The sequence below is a fragment of the Cupressus sempervirens genome, chromosome 5 (genome assembly GCF_028749045.1).
Source record: "Cupressus sempervirens isolate cs-2001-9-10 chromosome 5, ASM2874904v1, whole genome shotgun sequence".
Classification (NCBI taxonomy): domain Eukaryota; kingdom Viridiplantae; phylum Streptophyta; class Pinopsida; order Cupressales; family Cupressaceae; genus Cupressus; species Cupressus sempervirens.
Genome location: NC_143122.1, coordinates 645,965,865 through 645,986,041, shown reverse-complemented (window position 1 = coordinate 645,986,041; position 20,177 = coordinate 645,965,865).

Below are 20,177 nucleotides of genomic sequence, written 5' to 3'. Positions count from 1 at the left end.
TTGACTAGTATAGTTTTCCAATTACCTAGTTTCTTTTTTAGTCTACTTCCTTATGTATTAAGTTTATTCTCTTGAATTACTATTACTTCTAATTCAAATAAAATTAGGTTATTCTTTATCAACAGTTTCTTGTTAGGGGCATTTAGACCCCTAGAGTTTAAGGTTGTGATCCTCATTGGTCTATGGGAAGGCTCTTCCCCTTCTATATGTTTAGAATTTCAATGATATTTTTTTGTTCATTTTCTTGCCCAACAACCAATCTCAATTCCTCAAGAGATTTTCTTTCACGCTTCATTTTTTGTCTACCACATTTTGTAGTCTTGAAACCTTCTTGATTAATTGAAATGCCCAAACTATCCATCAACTTTTGAGCATTATTGATACTAAATTAATTCCTTTCTTCTTTTGATACCTCCTCCTCCTCTTCTATTTCCTTAATAATTTATTCTCCTAAATCAATTCCATCGATATCTTCTTCCTTACTTTCTTTGTGTTGTTGTTTCATACCTTTGGCTTCATTTTTCTCACTTATTTGTTGTACATAATTTAAAACCCCATTTACTCTTCCATCATCTAACTATTTTCAATTTGTTAAAGAGAACAAATTTCCACAATCGATTATATTGTACTGGTATGTTTCTGGATTCGATTGTGTTAAGATTTTTACCATCAACGTTTCGAATCAGACTATGCGATCCATCATAAGGATGAAGAGCAAGAGAAGCACAAAAAATATTTTCAATTTGATTATCCCTTTCTATCCTTTGTTCTTTACATATATCTTGTTCCTATGGACTTACTATCTTAATGTAGGTAGCTACTTCCATTGGTATTAAAGGATCTTTAGTCTTATTCATTTCCATAGGATTTTGTTATTCCTCACTATCACTATCTTCAAAGGGGTCTTTTCCATTTGTAAGAGTTTTTCATAATTTGTGAACGCTTTTCTTTTCCTTTTTCCAAATTGTAACATTACTCCAATGTGCAGATGAGGTTGGGGGTATATTGTCCTCCTAAGCCTACTCTTCTATATATGTGTCTCCTTCTATATACTCTTGGTAACTCTTGTGTGTGAAATTCTTATCAAGTTTTGTCTCTATCCTAATACCATTTTCAATTACCAATTATGGATGTTCTCTATCCTCCTTTTCTTGATATTGTCTTTCCTTTGCTATGATTTCTATATTTTGATTTAATATGGCCTGATTTTCTACTATGGGATATTCTTTATGTGTTAAGACTTCAGTACAACTTTGACTTTTGTCTTGATTATTTTCTTGTCTTGTTCCATCACTATCTTTAGTCCTTTTTTCTTTAAATCTTCCTTCTTCTTCCTTATTTGCTGAGTCTTTGACTTTCTCTTCTTTATGATCATAAGTTGCTAGCTTCCAATGTTCTTTATTTAATTGATCTTCTAATATTATTTGGTCATAAATATCATTCTACATAAGTAAGATGTCATGAGATAATCTATTAAGATTCTTAATGCTAGATTCAAGGTCCTTTATGAAGCCACTCTCTCTTTGACATAATAAACATTGTTTAAATTTTGAGATTTTGAGTTGCATATCCAAACTTTCCTTAACCCCATTTTCTGTTTCTTTTAAATTCTTTATTTTCCTCTTATTTACCTCTTGTTGTCCTGATTTTTCTTTCTCTATAACTACATTCTACTTCTTTGGTTTCCCAAAGCTTACTTTTCCTTCTCTTCTTGCTTCATCCTTATTTCCTTTCCTCCTTTTATGTATTTTTTGTGTGCATCCATCCTTTTCTTTTTCTTTTTCTTTTTCATATTCTGATCTTTTCCTACATGTATTGATACTACTTAATAACTCTTTAATATTCATGAGTTTAGAATCAAGGCTAAGGTTGGGCCTAACAATAGCTTTGATTTCTCCTTCAAATCTTGCAAAGCTTAATTGATAAATAGATCTATTCATAATGATCTTCTTGGTATTAAGTTTCTTTTTCCCTAACTCTATGTCCATAAAAAACTTAATATTATTGGATATGTTGAAATCTAATTCAATGCCTAGGAAATTACCTAAAGTTTTACCTATTTTGTTAAGGATTTGGATATGGTTTAATTCAGGAGGAAGGTTTCTGCATTCATACCAATTAGGTGCATGATACTTCCTTAGGTTTTGCTCATTACAACTTGGTTCCCATGCTATGAATTTTACTTTATATCCCTTATATAGACAATAGAAAATTGAAACTAGTTCAATTCTAATTTCTTTATTTACACAATGTATATACAAGAAACACTTAGAATAAGTTATAATATTTACTTGATTCCTGCAAATCTTTTTTAAGCTTCTTACCAATTTTGGGGTTAACTCTTCTAGGCCACTCTAGTTTGCATAAACTCCTAATTCTAAACATTATTGCCATATATCCTCATTGAATTTGTCACTTATAATCTAGGTATCTTTATCATGATTCTAATGAGCTATTAGGGTTTCTACATTTGGGAGTTTATTAGATATGTCTAAGTGCTTGTAATTTACCCTAGTTCCATTTAATTTTATGCAAGGAGGGATATAATATTTAGGGCATTTCAAGAGGGAATTAAGATTGCTAGGTTGTTTGGTCAAATTTGATCCCGAAGATATACTAGGTTGCTTAGGGCCTAAAGGGATGTTATTGGTTATTGAATTTTTTTTGGGTTGAGGCTTGTTAACATAGGTTATGTCATCATTTCCTTCATTCTTCTGCATGGATAATATCATAACATTAGTTGGTGTAAGTTTCCTTGCATACTTCATTTTACTAAAAAATTCCTTTTGACACTTCAATCACAATTATTCCTTATAATTTTGTGGTTTTGTATCAATCTACACTCGAAGGATTATTGCTCTTCTAGTCTTTCTTCTAACCACCCGTTGCCATCCTTTTCCACTTTCATCTGATTTATTAAGATCATAAATCTACTTTCCTTGGCATTTCAGATTGTCTCTATCCCTATCTACATGAATCTTAACCAAGGCTTTGAAAGTGACTTCCATGTCTAGTGTGGTTGTCTCCTTGCTCTCTTCCTCAATGGAGGTTAAAACATCGAATTTGTTCTTGGTATTCAAAGGGAGAAGCATTGATCATGAATTGATTCCAGGTTTAAAAACTAACGAGGTACTCTTCCTGCTTGAACATGCCCTATTAGGGCAAGTTTCTTTTGCCGAGTTTTTGTGGATATGATTTTTTGAACAAAGAGATTATTTCTCTTCCTTTTTTGCAGTTACTGATTTTTTTGAAAAGCTCGCTATTTTTTCTTCTATTGACAAGTATTATCTATTTTATTATTCATTCTAATAATATAAATTATTATAAATATCTTTAACAAAGTTTTATAATAGATATTTAAGAAGTAAATATAACTAAATATTTCTATTAATAATATGACTACTATATAAAAAGAATTAGATATAAATTTTTTAAAAAAATTCAATTAAATTGCAAGTTTTTCATGGACATTCCAATCAAATTACATTAAACATGAGATCATAGAAAATAAATAAATTTTAAAATATCATTGCAACATAAAGAAGACTCATAAGTTTCACTAAAAGAATGTAGAATTATTAATTTATCATTATATATGGAAACATTAATATCCCAATAATTGTTTTGTATAACAATGTGACCAAACTCCAGCTGGTCAGGACATTAGAAAATCAATAAGAATACAAAAATATCTATGCACTTATACAACTTTTGACACAAGATGCCATTCAATGGTTGACTGGTTCCCACAAAAACTAATTTATAAAGTGATCTTTGAAAATGTTACATAATAGTTGCTTATGTTTGACAGAAACCGCACATTATATAAGCATATCACAATAGTAAGATTCTGATTTGATAGTCTTCAAGAGATACCCAATTTGAAAAAACCACACCCCCCAAGCAATATGTAAGGCAAGCAATTCCCAAGATGACAGTGGATGTAAGTGCGAAAATCTCTTTAAAAGCGAGAGAAAACTGATAAGATATTGACTAATGTCACAAGTTTATTGATCTACTTTCACTACGACAGATGTAAAGACAATTATGGTGAAGGTACATAAAAGAGGAGATACCCAAAAAGATGTCATATCTCTATTTGGCAAGAAAGAGCAGATACCATGCTTGGCATGGTTAAAATAACGACAGAAAACAAATGATGGTATTTTAGTATGGGCAAGTTTAAGTGGATGTAGGTTTTCTGTTTTGTATCATGAGTAAACTATTGTTAGTCCCTGCCTTATACAAGGTAGGGAAATAATGTTTTATTTATTTTTCTTGTTTAGCCATCATCATTTTATAAAGTTTATAAAGTTTGTAAAATTAGATTATAAAAATATAATTATGCAATGTCAAATTTGAATTTCTGATTGGCTGAAACAGTTTTTCCTGGAGATTTGTTGATTTTGTAAAAATAAATATTAGGAAAAATAAGAACTACTGAAGACAGGATATGATGCATTTATTTTGCATCTGGCTTGAGGAAAGTCGGTCACAGACAAATCCGAGGAAACTAGAGAATTCCAAAGAGAAGAGCATTGCTGTCCAAAGGCCTCCACTGTGGGCTTTTGCCACCACTGTTCTCCCTCCCATCTTTGTAAGGTGGAAAAATTAATGTTAAAGCTATTATATTAGAGATTGGATATCGGGCAAATTGTTATCATTCAATAATAATTTTATTTATTTATTATAACTTATGATGAAATGACATATTAATAATAATAATTTTTTAAAATGATTGTATTTCAATAGTGTGCTATAAGATAAATAATAGTAGAATTTTGTTATAAGATATATAATAATTGAATTTATTGAAAACTTTATAATGAAATTGACATAGTAATAATCATTATTTTTGCTATTACAATATATGCTAAGTCTTTGTTTCTTATAGAGTTCGTATCATATGACTAAAGATTCACATATATGCTTCATGTGCATACAACAAATATTTTCTCAAAGTCATCAAGCTATATTTATTTTCAAACTAAATACTTGTATATTATAAATTTACAAAGTTTTCATTTGATAATAATTTATATTTGTCAAGATATTATTTTATTTATTTCAAACTATTCACAAATTGGCTAAATCTATTTTATTTTAAAATGATATATTTTAATTTTTTAAATTATTTATCATTTATTATATTATAACTTAAAAATATAAACTTAATGACTGAATTGAATTATCTGAAAAATTAATTATATTATTTTGAAAGCTACTTAAAATTTTTAATTTAAAAACTATTTGAGTAAGTTGTTTGGCTACTCCTATAATTTGAAGAATGAGAAGGTATCAAGTAAGAAAAATAAGAAAAACTATATGAAATGATGATAGAAATTAGATGGATAAGAATTGAATTCTACTAAAAAGTGGATTGAAATGAATGCAAGCTTTGATATAAATTTTTCAATAATAAATTAGCATGAATCTATTTATTCTTCATTCACCAATTTATTGAAATAAAATGGTCCTCTCATACAATTATGCACTCATTCTAGATACATTCTCAATTTCTCATACACATTTTATACTACCCCTATTATCTTCTTGTTATTATTATGATTCACCTATATACATGATAAGTTTTATTTTATATTAAAACATTGTTGTTTTATAATTGACACTCTAATTGCTAAATACCTTTTAAAAAAACATATAATATTTTCTCATTCTAAGCTCAAAGGTAGGGACTCAGCTCACCAAGAGCTCTTGTTTGAATAGAATTTTCATTATATGATTAAGCTAATCTTTTGTTTGACTAAATATACAACAAAATCAGTATTCAAATCTATATTGATTTTCATGATTCCTTGCCCTGATCATGAGTGCTCCTAGTGCTACCCCAACTTGCATGCAAACTCTTTGGGCAGAATTAGGCTTTAGTTCTAAAATTAAGTTGATATTAAGAGGTACTCATAAAGATGAAAAGAGATAATGTTGTAAAGAAATGCGGGACTCTAGATATAATGCTTGGAATTGCAGTAGAACTTTTAAGGTCCCATAGCATAGAAAAATCTGAAATGGCTCGATCAATATATGAGAATTAAGAATTTAGACATCATAATTTATACATTGTTGCATGTTAGGGACTAGATGGCAGTTTTAGAGAAAACCAAAACAAAATATTAGTAAAAAGTTTGTTCAAGTGTTATGAAATTTGAGATCAAAATTATAAGAAAAGCTAAAGGTGAAATTATTAATAATTATAAGTTTTCTCTCTTGATTCATAATAAAATTATACATATACTGTATATAACTGAGTACAAAACATGTAAATACTAAAAATTAAACATTTTTCATTGTCTAGATTAATTATTGTTATTTGTTGTAATTAATTTTTGATGCAGGAGCATCTTGCATCCAAAATAAAGGGGAGACATGTTGAATGTAAAATTTTAAAAAAAATAAATAAATAAAAAATAAAATAAAATCTGGAGGAGAGAGAAAGTGACGAAAATAGAAGGAAAAATAATTTAAAAATAAAATAATGAAAAAAGGAGAAAAGAGGAATTTCTATTTTCAAGGTGCATGGGTGGCATAAATAGAAAATAATAAAAATAGTTGTCATTCCATTAATCGAGGTGTGTAGGTGGAAACTCTAGAAGGTTTTGGATAAATCATGTATTTAATATTTGTTGGGTGCTTAGTTGTATTTGGGTGGGAATTTAATATTTATTTAAAGGTAGTTGTATTTACCTTTTATCCCACATTGGTTGTGTTTGTAATGTCTTGGGTTAGAAGTGCCTATTTAAGGAAGGCTTATTATCATTTGTAATCAAGTTCAGAAAATAGAAGCTTTTCAAGTGTAAGTTCTTGTAGTGAATTTTCAAGTATTAATGGATGTTTTGTGAAGCATTTTTGTCATCTCTATCTCTATATTGTTGCATTCTTGGTTGTGAGTTGTTAGAGTGGTGTGGCCCTCCATCAATTTTTTATGTGTTAAGCGACCTCCCAGAGGCTCACAAGTTACCGTTGTGTTGTAAGCTCTTGACTATAATTATACTAATAAATATTAAAAACAATATGTTACCTTTTTAATATTATTCTAATTAAAAAATTATAAAAAAAATTTAAAAAGTAAACTAGTTATTTATTTAGAATTTGGTCGATAATTAAATTAAACATATACAAAATTAAAAATTATGAATAAACATATACAAAATTTAAGCTACTTATGTATGGGAATTTAAAGTTGTTTTAATCAACAACTTACATGATATTCGTATATAAAAACAATTTAGTTTTTAAATTATAAAAATAATAATATAAATTATTATAAATGTCATTGACAAATATTTAAAAAGTTAATATAATTCAATATTTATATTAATAATATATGAAAAATATTTAGATATACATTTAAAAATTTCTAATTAAGTTGATAGGTTTATTCCTGGAAGGACTGCCACCGGATTGTTCTAACTTCCTAGTGTTGTCGGACACCTAAAAAGGGAGATATCCGCTGGTTTGTAATGGTCATCTAATTTACTGGTAGTCTTACATTGTGAAGTATTAAAACGGTGCCATTGAAAATGAAAACAAAATATTTTAACACTTAAATATTTTATTGCGGTCCTATCAAAAAACACTTAGCAAGTGTTTGGTCCAGCGATAAAATGTCACGTTTGTATACATGTATATCTTCTGATTTTGTCAATTGACTAAACATTCAAACCCTCTTTATGTACAAAAAAAACTCTTTGTAGCAGCATAAGCTAAAGGGTGGCGATTTGGCTTGTCTTGGTAGATTTGTGCCACTGGGAAAAGGTAGGATTTGAACTGACATTACAGATAAGATGTTATGTGTCCTTGAGCAGCTTCATCTTCTTTGATGTTACAATCTTCTACAATCTATTCATTCCTTTTGTTGATGTTGCAGATGAGGCAGGCAATGGTGCCTTTACCTACTGATGATTAGATCTATAAGAGTGAAATTAGGTCTCACAGAGATTCAAACACATGATGTTCCATGAAACCTCCAACGTTCTATATAATTTGTGGGAAATAGATCTTTGTTAAACTAATACTTCTTCTTCAAGCTACTGAGTGCAATTCAATGTTGTTTGTTTCCTTAAAATAGTGTACAACTCCATTCAATGTTTTCAATCAAAGAATTTGTGAGTGCATGAATAAGTTTTGAACCTGTTACATTCCTCGATGATGTTAAGAAAACATTTTGTAATGGATGAATAAAATAGAAAAGTCAGTATAATCATTCCGTTGTGAGATTACAAGTGTAAATTATTGCAAATAATCATTTAAACTCTAGTGGATTAAATTTTCTACTTTTGCGAAGAGATTCTTCCACTTACATAGAAACACAGAGCTAGGCTAATTTTTGCAATAGCAATAATGGCTCTATTTTTCTCTGCTTGTCACTAATCGCTTAAGTTGACATGAGATTGTATTCTTTTTTTAAAAAATTCTTTCCACTGTTATGTTAATGAAGGTATATGGTCGTAGCATGAATGAAAATATCTCCAAATATAGAAATATATATTTTATTTTATTTGTGTAAAAATTATTTGATAGTCTACAGTACATTATAGGATGGGATTGATTTATCTCAGTAGTGTGACCGTGATAGGTGTTCTATTCATAATGTTTTGATCTATAAAAGTTGAGAGAGGGCATATTAATATAAATGTAAGTTAATGTATTAGTAGAAGAATAACATAACTAAGAACATTTATAATAACATAGTTAGAAAACATTCACATCAATTATTTGGACTTGGGTGCATTACAAACTAGAATGAATTTGAAAAATTATCTTCATCCCATTAGATAATAACTTCCAAAAATCTGAGCAGTGAATGTGGGGTGACAAGTGTAATAATATTTGTACCATATATTTTTATTATTTAATGTAATTTTATAAACAATAAATTGTTCAATGGGTTTTGAGATTGTTCATGCAGTATTGTAGGCCTGCCTCTCTACAAATCTAACATATTACTATTCCAATGAATAAATATCTGAATAAGGAACTCCTAACAGTTTTATCTGTCATAGATTAGTAAGAGTTGTGATTTATGTTCCCTTGAAGTGAGCCACTTGCACTAGTTTGGGACTTTGCTCCATGGCTAGCAGTGGGCTTACAATTCCTCTACTAACCACTCAGAGATACCATGCTCTCAAGCTCTCCATACCTCCCCATGGCTCCCCTAGTGGTGGTTTTGATGGCCGACATCACTGGATGGTTGGTCTTCTTTCAATAGAGATCTAAAGTGGTCATTCCCTTGCCTAGGTTTTGCGATCTCGCCTTCCATAATGGAAGGAGAAGAAGGGAAGGAAGATGTTGATGACAAGTGGGCTCCTCCTGATCCACCCACTAACCCCACTAATGTATGAGGTTCTACAATCATCATCATCCACCTCTCTCTACTAGTGCTCCTTTAGCCCCTAAGGGTAGTTTATGTTTTTTCTTATGAATAGTTAGCTTTTCTGACTAGCTGATGCTATATCACCAATATATTTATTTTTTGTGAATATGTAACTTTAATATTTTAATTAATAGAAAAGAAACTATACATTAAAAAAATACATTATCCATCATATAAATTTTAAAATATCATTTATAACATAAAGATATATCATTAGATTCAATAAAAAATATAGAATTAAATTTATAAAAGAATAATATCTAGAAAATTGTTATCTATAACAATGCAACCAAACTCTAGTTGGTTAGGACATTGCAAAAGCAATAAGAACCAATATATCTATGCACACGAGGCAACTTTTGACACAATTTTCCATTCAATGGTCGACGAGTTCCCACAAACAATCAAAAAACTAAAATTTGAAACTGTTACATAATAGTTGCTTATGTTTGACAAAAGCCCCAAACATTGTATAACCATATCACAATAGTAAGATTGTGATTCTGATAGTCACCCAGGGATACTCAATCAAAAAGAACCACCATCCTCAAGCAATATATATATATATATATATATATATATATATATATATATATATATATATATATATATATATGTAAAGACTATGACATTGATTTGAAAAGATCTTTAAAAATGACTAAAAACTCTAAAAATTGATAAGGTTATTCTTGTCACTTAGGTTTGCACCCTTGTCCAAGGCCTATGCGTGAGGACAACCTAGTGAAACATGGAAACAACCTCCAAGCTGTGGGACTTGAACTGCGAGGTTGAGTCTCCGGAGAAGGCCGACTTCCTCTTACTATCTGGGCACACCTATCTACTCTTGGAGAGGAAAAGGGAGAAGGAGAGCATGAAAGCAAATCTACCTAGTCTAATCTAAGGAGGTGATGCACCAAATAGAGTGTTCAGACCAATTCTCTACCCATACATGCGCTACTGAACCAGAATGAAACTAAGGATATTACACATCTAGACTTTCTTTAATCAAATAACCACATACATATCAGAAAACCAAACTGAATAACACAAGGGAAAGGATTTCACTTATATATCATTCACAGGCCAACAAAGATACAGTCATGTGAATTACAAATTTTCACAAAACAATGGCACAAGCAAAGAATTCTTGCACTTAATACCAATGGCTGAAGGAGATGAATAGAGAATTAGATAGTTCAGAGGCATAGGGGAGTTCACACTAGAAGTGCAGAGCAAAAGAAGAGGAAAATCAGAGAGAAGGTCCCCTTTCGAAAACTACAAAATCTGCCTTTATAGTTCAGGCATAACTAAGATCTTTTGCTACTGAAGTTACCCTATAGCTACCTGCCATTAAGTTCTGTGGAGGACAATCATGGGAATCTGAGGAAAATCTGATCTTTGTTGCAACAGGTGTTCTGAGAGGACTGAAAATGGTGCCATAACTACGCTCTGACCCGGTAGATGGATCGACTGAGATGGTGGAGTGTCTCTCTATATTTTGCATTCATTTCTGGTGGTTTTGGGTCGATCATGAAGATCAGATCACACAACAAAATAGATCACCTTCATTTTTTGGTTCATGAATCAGCGGGGGGTCAGAGAGTCAACCTAGTTTCACAAGCCGACTAGGCCACGCGGACCAATCGCTTCTTTTTGTTCTGCCACCTATGGAGTCCTTTGTGGTTGACCTCCTTTTATTGAACTAACCACGCCACCCTTCAAACTATTATCGTTAACTGTAGCAATCACACTAACTTCCAGTCGTCAACTGCCAACTTTAGCCGAGCCAGCGAGACATGTGTCAACAAGGCGCTGTGTCGCCATGGTATCCGTCGTGCAACTTCAAAAGGCGAGATAGCGTCGACCGTTGATCTACTTTAAATTTGACGATCATGGAGACTTGTCATACCACTATACTGTTCTTACCCTGGGCCCATCATATCCGGTGCCACCTCAGCAACCACACCACACTCGAATGACACCTAGCAGTACCTGACTGACGTACCCTAGCGAGACCTGGCCCCGCTGATCCACGTGGCAAAAGGGCGCTATGTCGCCATGGTAAAGATCACGCAACTTCAACATAGCGACATAGTGCCTGCCCTTGATCTCTGCAAATCTGACGGTGGAGATCTTAACCCTTTAGTGCATTGGCCGCATTGAAGATCTGGTCCCATGCGCTGATTATATTCTGACCTGGCATACGTGGTTGTTCCCCATTGGACTAACGAAGAACCACCTTGGTCTAACAAGGCATCAACCTGGAGGGTCTGTACTACTTTGACCCTATTGAGGGACACATGGTGCCCAGGTGCTATGTCACTGTTTTAAATCTCGGGCAGCTTTTCCATAGCGCGATGGCACCCATCATAGATCAATTTCAATCTGATGATCAGAACCACCTCATACTCTGCACATCCTTCCCTCTGAAAATCGCTGGGCCCATGAACCACATATGCTCTTACTCATACACTTGGCACCTCCCTATTGGCCTTCGAAACATCAACCTGACAGACCCAAAACTTGACCCCATAGAGCGGCCACGTGTCAACAGGGCGCTATGTCGCTATCAAAAAACTTGTGGGTTTTTCGATGGCGACATGGCACCTTGCCGCCTTTTGAACTTTTCGTTCCATGAAAACTAACTGTCCGCCATAAAAATTTCCTAGTGATGCAACCTGCTCACCGTCAAACATTTTCGTCGGGCGCTATCTCGCTATGAAGATTTTTTGGCCAAGACACAATAGCGACATAGCGCCCACGGTGTTGTGGAACCTTTCCGACCCGCCATGAAACTTTTTTGACCTGCCAAAGAGTCTTGGATGACCTGCAAACTGGACCCATCAGACACGCGTCAATAGGGTGTGATGTCGCTAACATAAATCTCACACATTTTCACCATAGCGAGATGGCACCCTCCGTAGATCTTCCTCAGATCTAACGGCAGAGAACTTGTGGGCCGCAAAATATATCACAAGGTTTAAAACTTTGGTATTTTTAATATTTCACGGGTATTTGACTATGGATATTTCAAAGGCGGGAAGGGCAATATGAATTATGAATTTTGGCGAGAAAGTTAAAATACAACATTTTTGGTGATTCACAGGGGGCATGAGCCTGCTCGATGCATGACTAGTGCCTATAAACAATCCATTGGGCCATGGAGTCAAAAAGTATGCATCTGAGAACTACAAAACCCTAACCTATCTGTGAGGAGATCAAAACATTGAAAACCCTAGCTTTGCTTCTGAAACTGGAAACAAAAAACAAAACTTCCTTTACAACCTAAGACACCTCAAAATCTGCTACCTCACAGGGAGGTAACTGTGCCTGCGCATTTCTTGAAAAGCAGGAAACAAAAGAAAAGAAACTAAACTAATTATGTACATGGGTTCCCAAATTTTTAGAAACAGGGCTTGAGATAGATCCCATTGACTAGAATGGGCAAAATTTCTCCATTTGGCTTGCTCAACTGAAATGCATTAGCCTATTTGCATCTGGCAATCAGATAGGGGCCACTCCATAGTGGGTCAAACTTGGAATGTCTTCCTGGTTTTTCTCTATCTAAATCCCACTTTAGAACTAAATCTCCCTCTCTGAAGGTCCTAACCCTAGCCTTCTTATCAAAATTCCTCTTCATCTGCTGCTGATGTATCTCTAGGGTTTGCATAGCCTTATTCCTCTTTTCTTCTAATTCAATCAGCTCTGCCATTCTTACTGACATGGCATTATCTTCAATCAATTCCAGCTGATGAGCCAATTCCAAGGATGGCAATTCCAATGAAATTGGGACTCTGGCCTCCCTACCATATACCAGCACAAAAGGTGAATTCCGAATAGATCTCTTGGGTGTTATCCTATCAGCCCACAGGGCAGTTCTTAATTTCTTATGCCAGACCATTTGATTGTCTTCTATCGTCCTCTTCATGATTCTGATCAGATTCTTGTTGGAAGACTTAGCTAAACCATTACCCTAGGGATAGTAATTTTATGATCTGCTCAAGTAGATATTGTGATTCATTGCCCATGCACAAATATGGGTTCCAACAAAAGACTTGGCATTGTCCGAGATGATAGTAGAAGGAGCACCAAATCTAGATACAATTCCATCAAGGAATTCAACAACTGGTGGTTCTGTGGCATCCTTCAAGGCAACTGCCTCTGTCCATCTAGTGAAATAATCAGTAGGAGCCAAAATCCATTTATGACCTACACCAGATGGAGGATTAATGGGGCCTATAAAATCCAACCCCCACTGGGTAAAGGGTTGAGCCACCTGAATAGGGCAAAGGGGGAGAGCTGCAAGCCTTTGTTTGCCTGAGAAGAAAGCACATTTCTCACATTTCCTCACATATCCATAATAATCATGGAACAAAGATGGCCAATAATAACCAGCCCTCATGATCTTCATGGTAGTTGTTCTTGTAGAGAAATGGCCACCATCAGGGCCATCATGAAGTTCCTTAATCAACCTCTCAGCCTGATCCTCTTCAATGCATCTTAACAGGGTCCCATTAAAATCCCTCCTGAATAGGATACCATCAATTATAGCATAGGGAATGGACTACAGTCTATATTGTCTTCTTTTAGTTCTATCCAATCCCTGAGGGTATCCATTCCCTGATAAGAAGCTCTTCATATCATTTATCCAGCTCCTTGGACCATTAGCATTTTTTACCTCCTGCTGCTCTGTTACTACCATAGCAACCTCTTCATCAGAATCCTAACCTGATAACAATTCTTTGCACAATCCTCTCCCTCTTACCAGCTTGGTAATCTGAATATCAACATCATATTCCATTACCCTAGTGATCCATCCAGCTCTCTTTTCACTGATATCCTTGATTAATAGAAAGTCTTTTACACTGGCATGTGGCACCAACAAACAAATTTTATTGTGGGATAAGAGGTGCTTGAATTTCTTCAAGGCTCTGATGACTACAAGGGCCTGCTTCTCAACAAAGTTGTACTTATCTTCATATTCCTTGAGCCCTTCACTAAAGAAGGCTATGGGCTGCTCCTTATCCTTGTCATTTTTTTGAGTCAAGACAGCAGAGATACTTGACTCACCACCTAGAGTGTAGAGGATGAAATCTTTCTCAAAATTTGGATTCATGAGAGTAGGGGCTGAGGCTATGGCTACCTTGATTTCTTCAAAACTCTCCTTCCCTTCCTTGGTCCATGAGAAGACCATACCTTTCTTAAGCATAGCTGTAAGAGGTTTCACCATGGTAGCAAGATTAGGAATAAACTTTCTTACAAAATTTATTCTAACAAGGAAACTTTGCAGCCCCTTCTTGTGTTTAGGAAGAGGAAGGGCAAGTATTGCCTTTTTTCTTTCTGGATCAATGGTCAACCCATCCTTAGATACAATGTATCCTAATAATTTTCCTTGGCTTGTAGCAAAGACACATTTGGCTAGGTTAAGGGAAACCCCAAACTCTCTACATCTTAGAAATACCTATCTTAGATGATCAAAATGATCTTCTATATTTTTTGAATATACACTTATATCATCAAGGTATACTAAGACAAACTTGTCAATTAATTTTTTAAAGGCCATCTCCATTGCCTTCTGAAATGTGGCACCTGCATTTGTTAGTCCAAATGGAATCTTGCAATAAACATAGGTTCCCCATTTAGTAGTAAATGTTGTCTTATGTCTGTTAGATTCTTTAACCAACACTTGGTTATAACTAGAGAATCCATCAAGAAAAGAGAATCTCCTCGAACCACTGACCTTGGACAGAATTTTCTCCATGGAAGGGAGAGGATGGTGATCTTTAAGGGAAGCTTGATTAAGATCCCTAAAGTCCACACACAATATGATTTCTCCATTTTTCTTCCTTATAGGGACAAGGTTAGCTACCCATGATGAGTGTTTGATAGGAAATATTATATTAGCCTCTATCAACTTGGATAGCTCTTTTCTCATTAGAGGCTCAGTCTTAGGATTCACTGGCCTCTATTTTTGCCTTACTGGTTTGGCCCTATCAATTAAATCTATGGTATGCTGAAACAAACTAGGGTCAAACCCTTTTAAATTATCATATGTCCAAGAAAAGACATCATTAAATTCTTGACATAACTGAATGAAGTTTTCTTGCTCAATTTCAGAACATACCTTCCCCATATTCAGAGATTTTCCATCAGCAATTGTAACTGGGGCATGATCATCCTTTTCTACAGCTAGATTCATCCCTTTGCCTCTTGTTTGATCATCAGGATTAAAGAAACTCTCCAAGGTAATGAGACCCTTGGGCAACTTGTTAGAAATGAGATGAATGATCTGATCACCATACTAATCTTGTAGTCTTGACTGGTTTCTATCTCAGAATTCTGCCTCATTCTGCAAGAAACTCACAATTTTCTCATCAGAATCAAACACCTGCCAATGAGTGTTGTTGTCAGGGATGGCAAGCCTCACTACCACCTTTATTTTTTGCTTCTTTTCTTCCTCAAGATTCCCTAGTACATCATAAGCTGCACCCACTGCTGCAAGTCTATCAGCATGTCTATTTTCTTTCCTAGGAATGCTCTGAATATTAAATGCATTGAAGCCCTCAAGAAAATCCCAGACTCTATGTTTGTAAGACTTGAGCAGGCCATTTTTGGTGATATTATGGTTTCTCACTTGGTTAACTACCAACTCACTATCCCCATATACTCTCAAGGCTTGAATTCCTCTCTTTTGGGCAAGTAGGAGACCTTGAATCAAAGATTCATACTCGGCCACATTATTGGTGCAACTAAATTGGAGCCTAAAGGAGAAGTAGTATTTTATTTGTGCAGGAGAGATCAACATAACACTAGCCCCTGATCCATTTCTATTCCTTGAGCCATCAAAGTACATACTCCATATCCTACTTATATCATCATTAGTCCCAACAAGATCAGGAACTTGAGCATCTTTCTCTATTATGCAATATGTACTAAGGCCTGTCTCAAGAGTCTCTAACATAGGTTCAAGCTGATATGCATTTTCCCACTCATCCAAGAAGAAATCAGGAATCTCTGCTATGGAAGTGGCAGGCTCATTTACTATGTCATTTTCATCCATCTCTAGAATAGGACAATTTATATTGATGAAGTTCGGGGTGTAAGATTCAGTGTGATGGAGGGCTTGAGGTTCTGCTCTAATTGAGGCATTGGCTCCATATCTGGTCTTAAATGACATATATGACCAATCAACAGATATGAATCCACCAATTTGAGCAGTGAAGTCTCTTGAAAGACAAATAGCAAAGTAGGGCTTGACTTCAGCAACAGATATGTCTTGAATCACAGTGCAACCAGGGCATGCATGTAGGGCCATCTCCACATTCCTAAGGATACCCACAGTTTTGATAGTACTACCATCTAATTGTAACACATCCCTAACAATGGGCTCACATTTCATTCCTAAAGCATCAGCAACACACCTAGGCATTACTGACCTACTAGCCCCTGAATCTATCATGCAATTGTGAACTAATTTGCCCCCTATAATTAGAGAAACATAGAATGGAGGAGGTCTAACCTTTTTATTTGTCTCCACATCCCCTGCTGGTTGTACTAGACTTGTGGTACTCTCCATGATAGATGGCTGATCCTTGGGTTCAATCTTCTCTAACTCTTGCTACAGCATCCACTTCTACATTGGTATGGTAGCAACAACATCCCACATATAAATATTCACATTGGTCTTCTTCATTTGCTCTACCAAACTGAAAGGTGTATTAGGAGCTTTGGTAGAAACTTTGGGAGCTGCACTTATAAGAGGCTGAGATGGGGCAACATAAGGATCTCTTGCATCTTTCTTTCTAGAATCTTGCCTTCGCTATTGTGAAGTGCCCGTTTGTTCATTTGTTGCATGTATATGAGGTGTAGCAGTTGAAGTTGAGGCCTGCCTAGGAGAAGGAGGGGTAGCATGTTCCATAGCTCTCTTCTTACTTGTGTTATGAGCAACAGAATCCTGGTTTACATTACAATTCTCCCCAATCTGATGATTCATGAAAGAGCAATCATCACGTCCTTGAATAAATGAGGCCTCCTTGGGATGATCCACCTTGTATGATTGCTTTGCTGGAGGTTCTTGGTTAGTTAGGGCCAAATAAGATTCTGCCTTCTGGCACATGCAATAGGCATAAGAATAGTTGCAGGAAGGACAGAAATCTTGATCTTGGGCCAAGTTATTTTGAGGGACTATAGCTCTGTTCTGATTTGAGCTTGAAGCAGAAGCATGACTATTTTTCCTACCCTGATCAAAAGAGTTATTCCACTAATTAGGAGGCCTACCACCATTTGGAGCTTGATATTGCAATTGGGGAGGCTTGCCACCTTGAGCTTGCTGCCTTTCCAGGGCCACCACCTTGTTACTCATTTTTTGTATTATAGAGAAACTATCCTCTAATCTCTTTCCTTGGTCCTTCAACTCCCTCCCTTGCTCTTGCAATTTTTTATCCAGGGTCTTCTCTCTTTTATCTGTATTTAGCACTAGACCTTGGAGCATCTCTTTGAGTTCATCTATCCCATTTGAGGATGTGGAAGCTTGTGGAACTGGAGTAAGGGCTTGTGATGTAGAAGTTGTAGGAAGAGGGGCCATTGATGGTTGGTAGTTGGGAACATCAGGAAAGAAAGGCATAGGGGGCCTTGGAGCCAACTTTCCTCCCTGTATCAAGATGTTTTCAGCTTTTATGGCTATCTAATAAGCATTAGGCAAGGTATCTCCTCCCATAGTTTGGATTGTAGTGGCAATATCACTGTTGAAGGCTCTAAGGTAATGCAAGAAGGCATTACCAGGGGTAGGCTTCACTATAGTAGGTATTCTATCCCATGTCTTTTGAAATCTATAATTAAAATCAATCATACATTCATGGGGGGGCCTTTTTATAGTAGTCAACTACTCTAAAAGTGACAGATAGTCACTTTTATCCTCAAAATGTTTGCATAACCCTGCTCCTAGTCCATCCCAATAAGTTATAGAACCATGAGCTAAGCCTCTATACCACTATAATGCTTTTCCTTTTAAAGATGAGGCTAAAAGTCTGACAGCAACATCATCCTCTGTGATACCATGAATATTATAGACATTTGCTACTTCTTGGATATGTTCTAAAGGGGAGATGGAAGTTTCACCAGTAAAATTAGGTATACTTTTTAGTGCAGATACTGGTATATCATGTCTTTGGGCTAACAATAGAGGACTTCCACCATTAAAGGTGGCAAAAGCATGGACTCTTGGCTGTGCCATGTAAACAAGTGTTCTATTGATGAGTGTTGATGGCAATCTAGGCTGAGTTTGAGAAACAGGATGAGTAGAGACAGATCTTACAGGTATATTAACTATTATTACACCCCTAACTGGTGATAATGAAGTTCTAGTCCTCCTTCTAGGATTTGAAAGAGAAAGCTATTGATATTGAAATTTACCTCTAGAAGATGCCCTTGTTTCAGCTCTGGCCATGAATTGCTGCAACTTTGGCCTGGAACCAGATTTGTTGATGTTCAAAGTTGCCAAGTACTTTGAAGAATCAGCCTCTTGAAGGCTTGAATACTGAAGCCAACAATATCTCTTCAACATTAATCTCTGAAACTCTTTCTTCTTGACACTAGTAGACTTTAAATTTGTTTGAAAAAAGTGTCCCATCGAGCATGCCAAAAACTGTTGTCACTTAGGTTTGCACCCTTGTCCAAGGCCTATGCGCGAGGACAACCTAGTGAAACATGGAAACAACCTCCAAGCTATGGGACTTGAACTGCAAGGTTGATTCTTCAGAGAAGGCTGACTTCCTCTTACTATCAAGGCACACCTATCTACTCTTAGAGAGGAAAAGGGAGAAGGAGAGCATGAAAGCAAATCTACCTAGTCTAATCTAAGGAGGTGATGCACCAAAATAGAGTGTTCGGACCAATTCTCTGCCCATACATGCGCTATTGAAACAGAATGAAACTAAGGATATTACACATCTAGACTTGCTTTAATCAAATAACCACATACAGATCATAAAACCAAACTGAATAACACAAGGAAAAGGATTTCACTTATATATCATTCACAGGCCAGCAGAGATACAGTCATGTGAATTATAGATTTCCACAAAACAATGACACAGGTAAAGAATTCTTGCACTTAATACCAATGGCTGAAGGAGATGAATAGAGAATCAGACAGTTTAGAGGCACAGGGGAGTTCACAATAGAATTGCAGAGGAAAATCAGAGAGAAGGTCCCCTTTCGAAAACTACAAAATCTGCCTTTATAGTTCAGGCATAACTGAGATCTTTTGGTGCTGAAGTGACCCTATAGCTACCTGCCATTAAGTTTTGTGGAGGAAAATCATGGGAATCTGAGGAAAATCTGATCTTTGTTGCAATAGTTGTTCTGAGAGGACTGAAAATGGCGCCATAACTATGCTCTAACCCGATAGATGGATCGACTGAGACGGTGAAGTGTCTCTATGTTTTGCATTCATTTATGGTGGTTTTGGGTTGATCATGAAGATTAGATCACACAACAAAATATATCACCTTCATTTTTTGGTTCATGAATCAGCAGGGGGTCAGAGAGTCAACCTAGTTTCACAAGGCAACTGAGCCACATAGGCCAATTGCTTCTTTTCGTTCTGCCACCTATGGAGTCCTCTGTGGTTGACCTCCTTTTATTGAACTAACCATGCCACCCTTCAAACTATTATCGTTAACTATAGCGATCACACTAACTGCCAGCCGTCAACTGCCAACTTTAGCCGAGCCAGCAAGACACGTGTCAAAAAGGTGCTATGTCGCCATGGTATCCACCGTGCAAC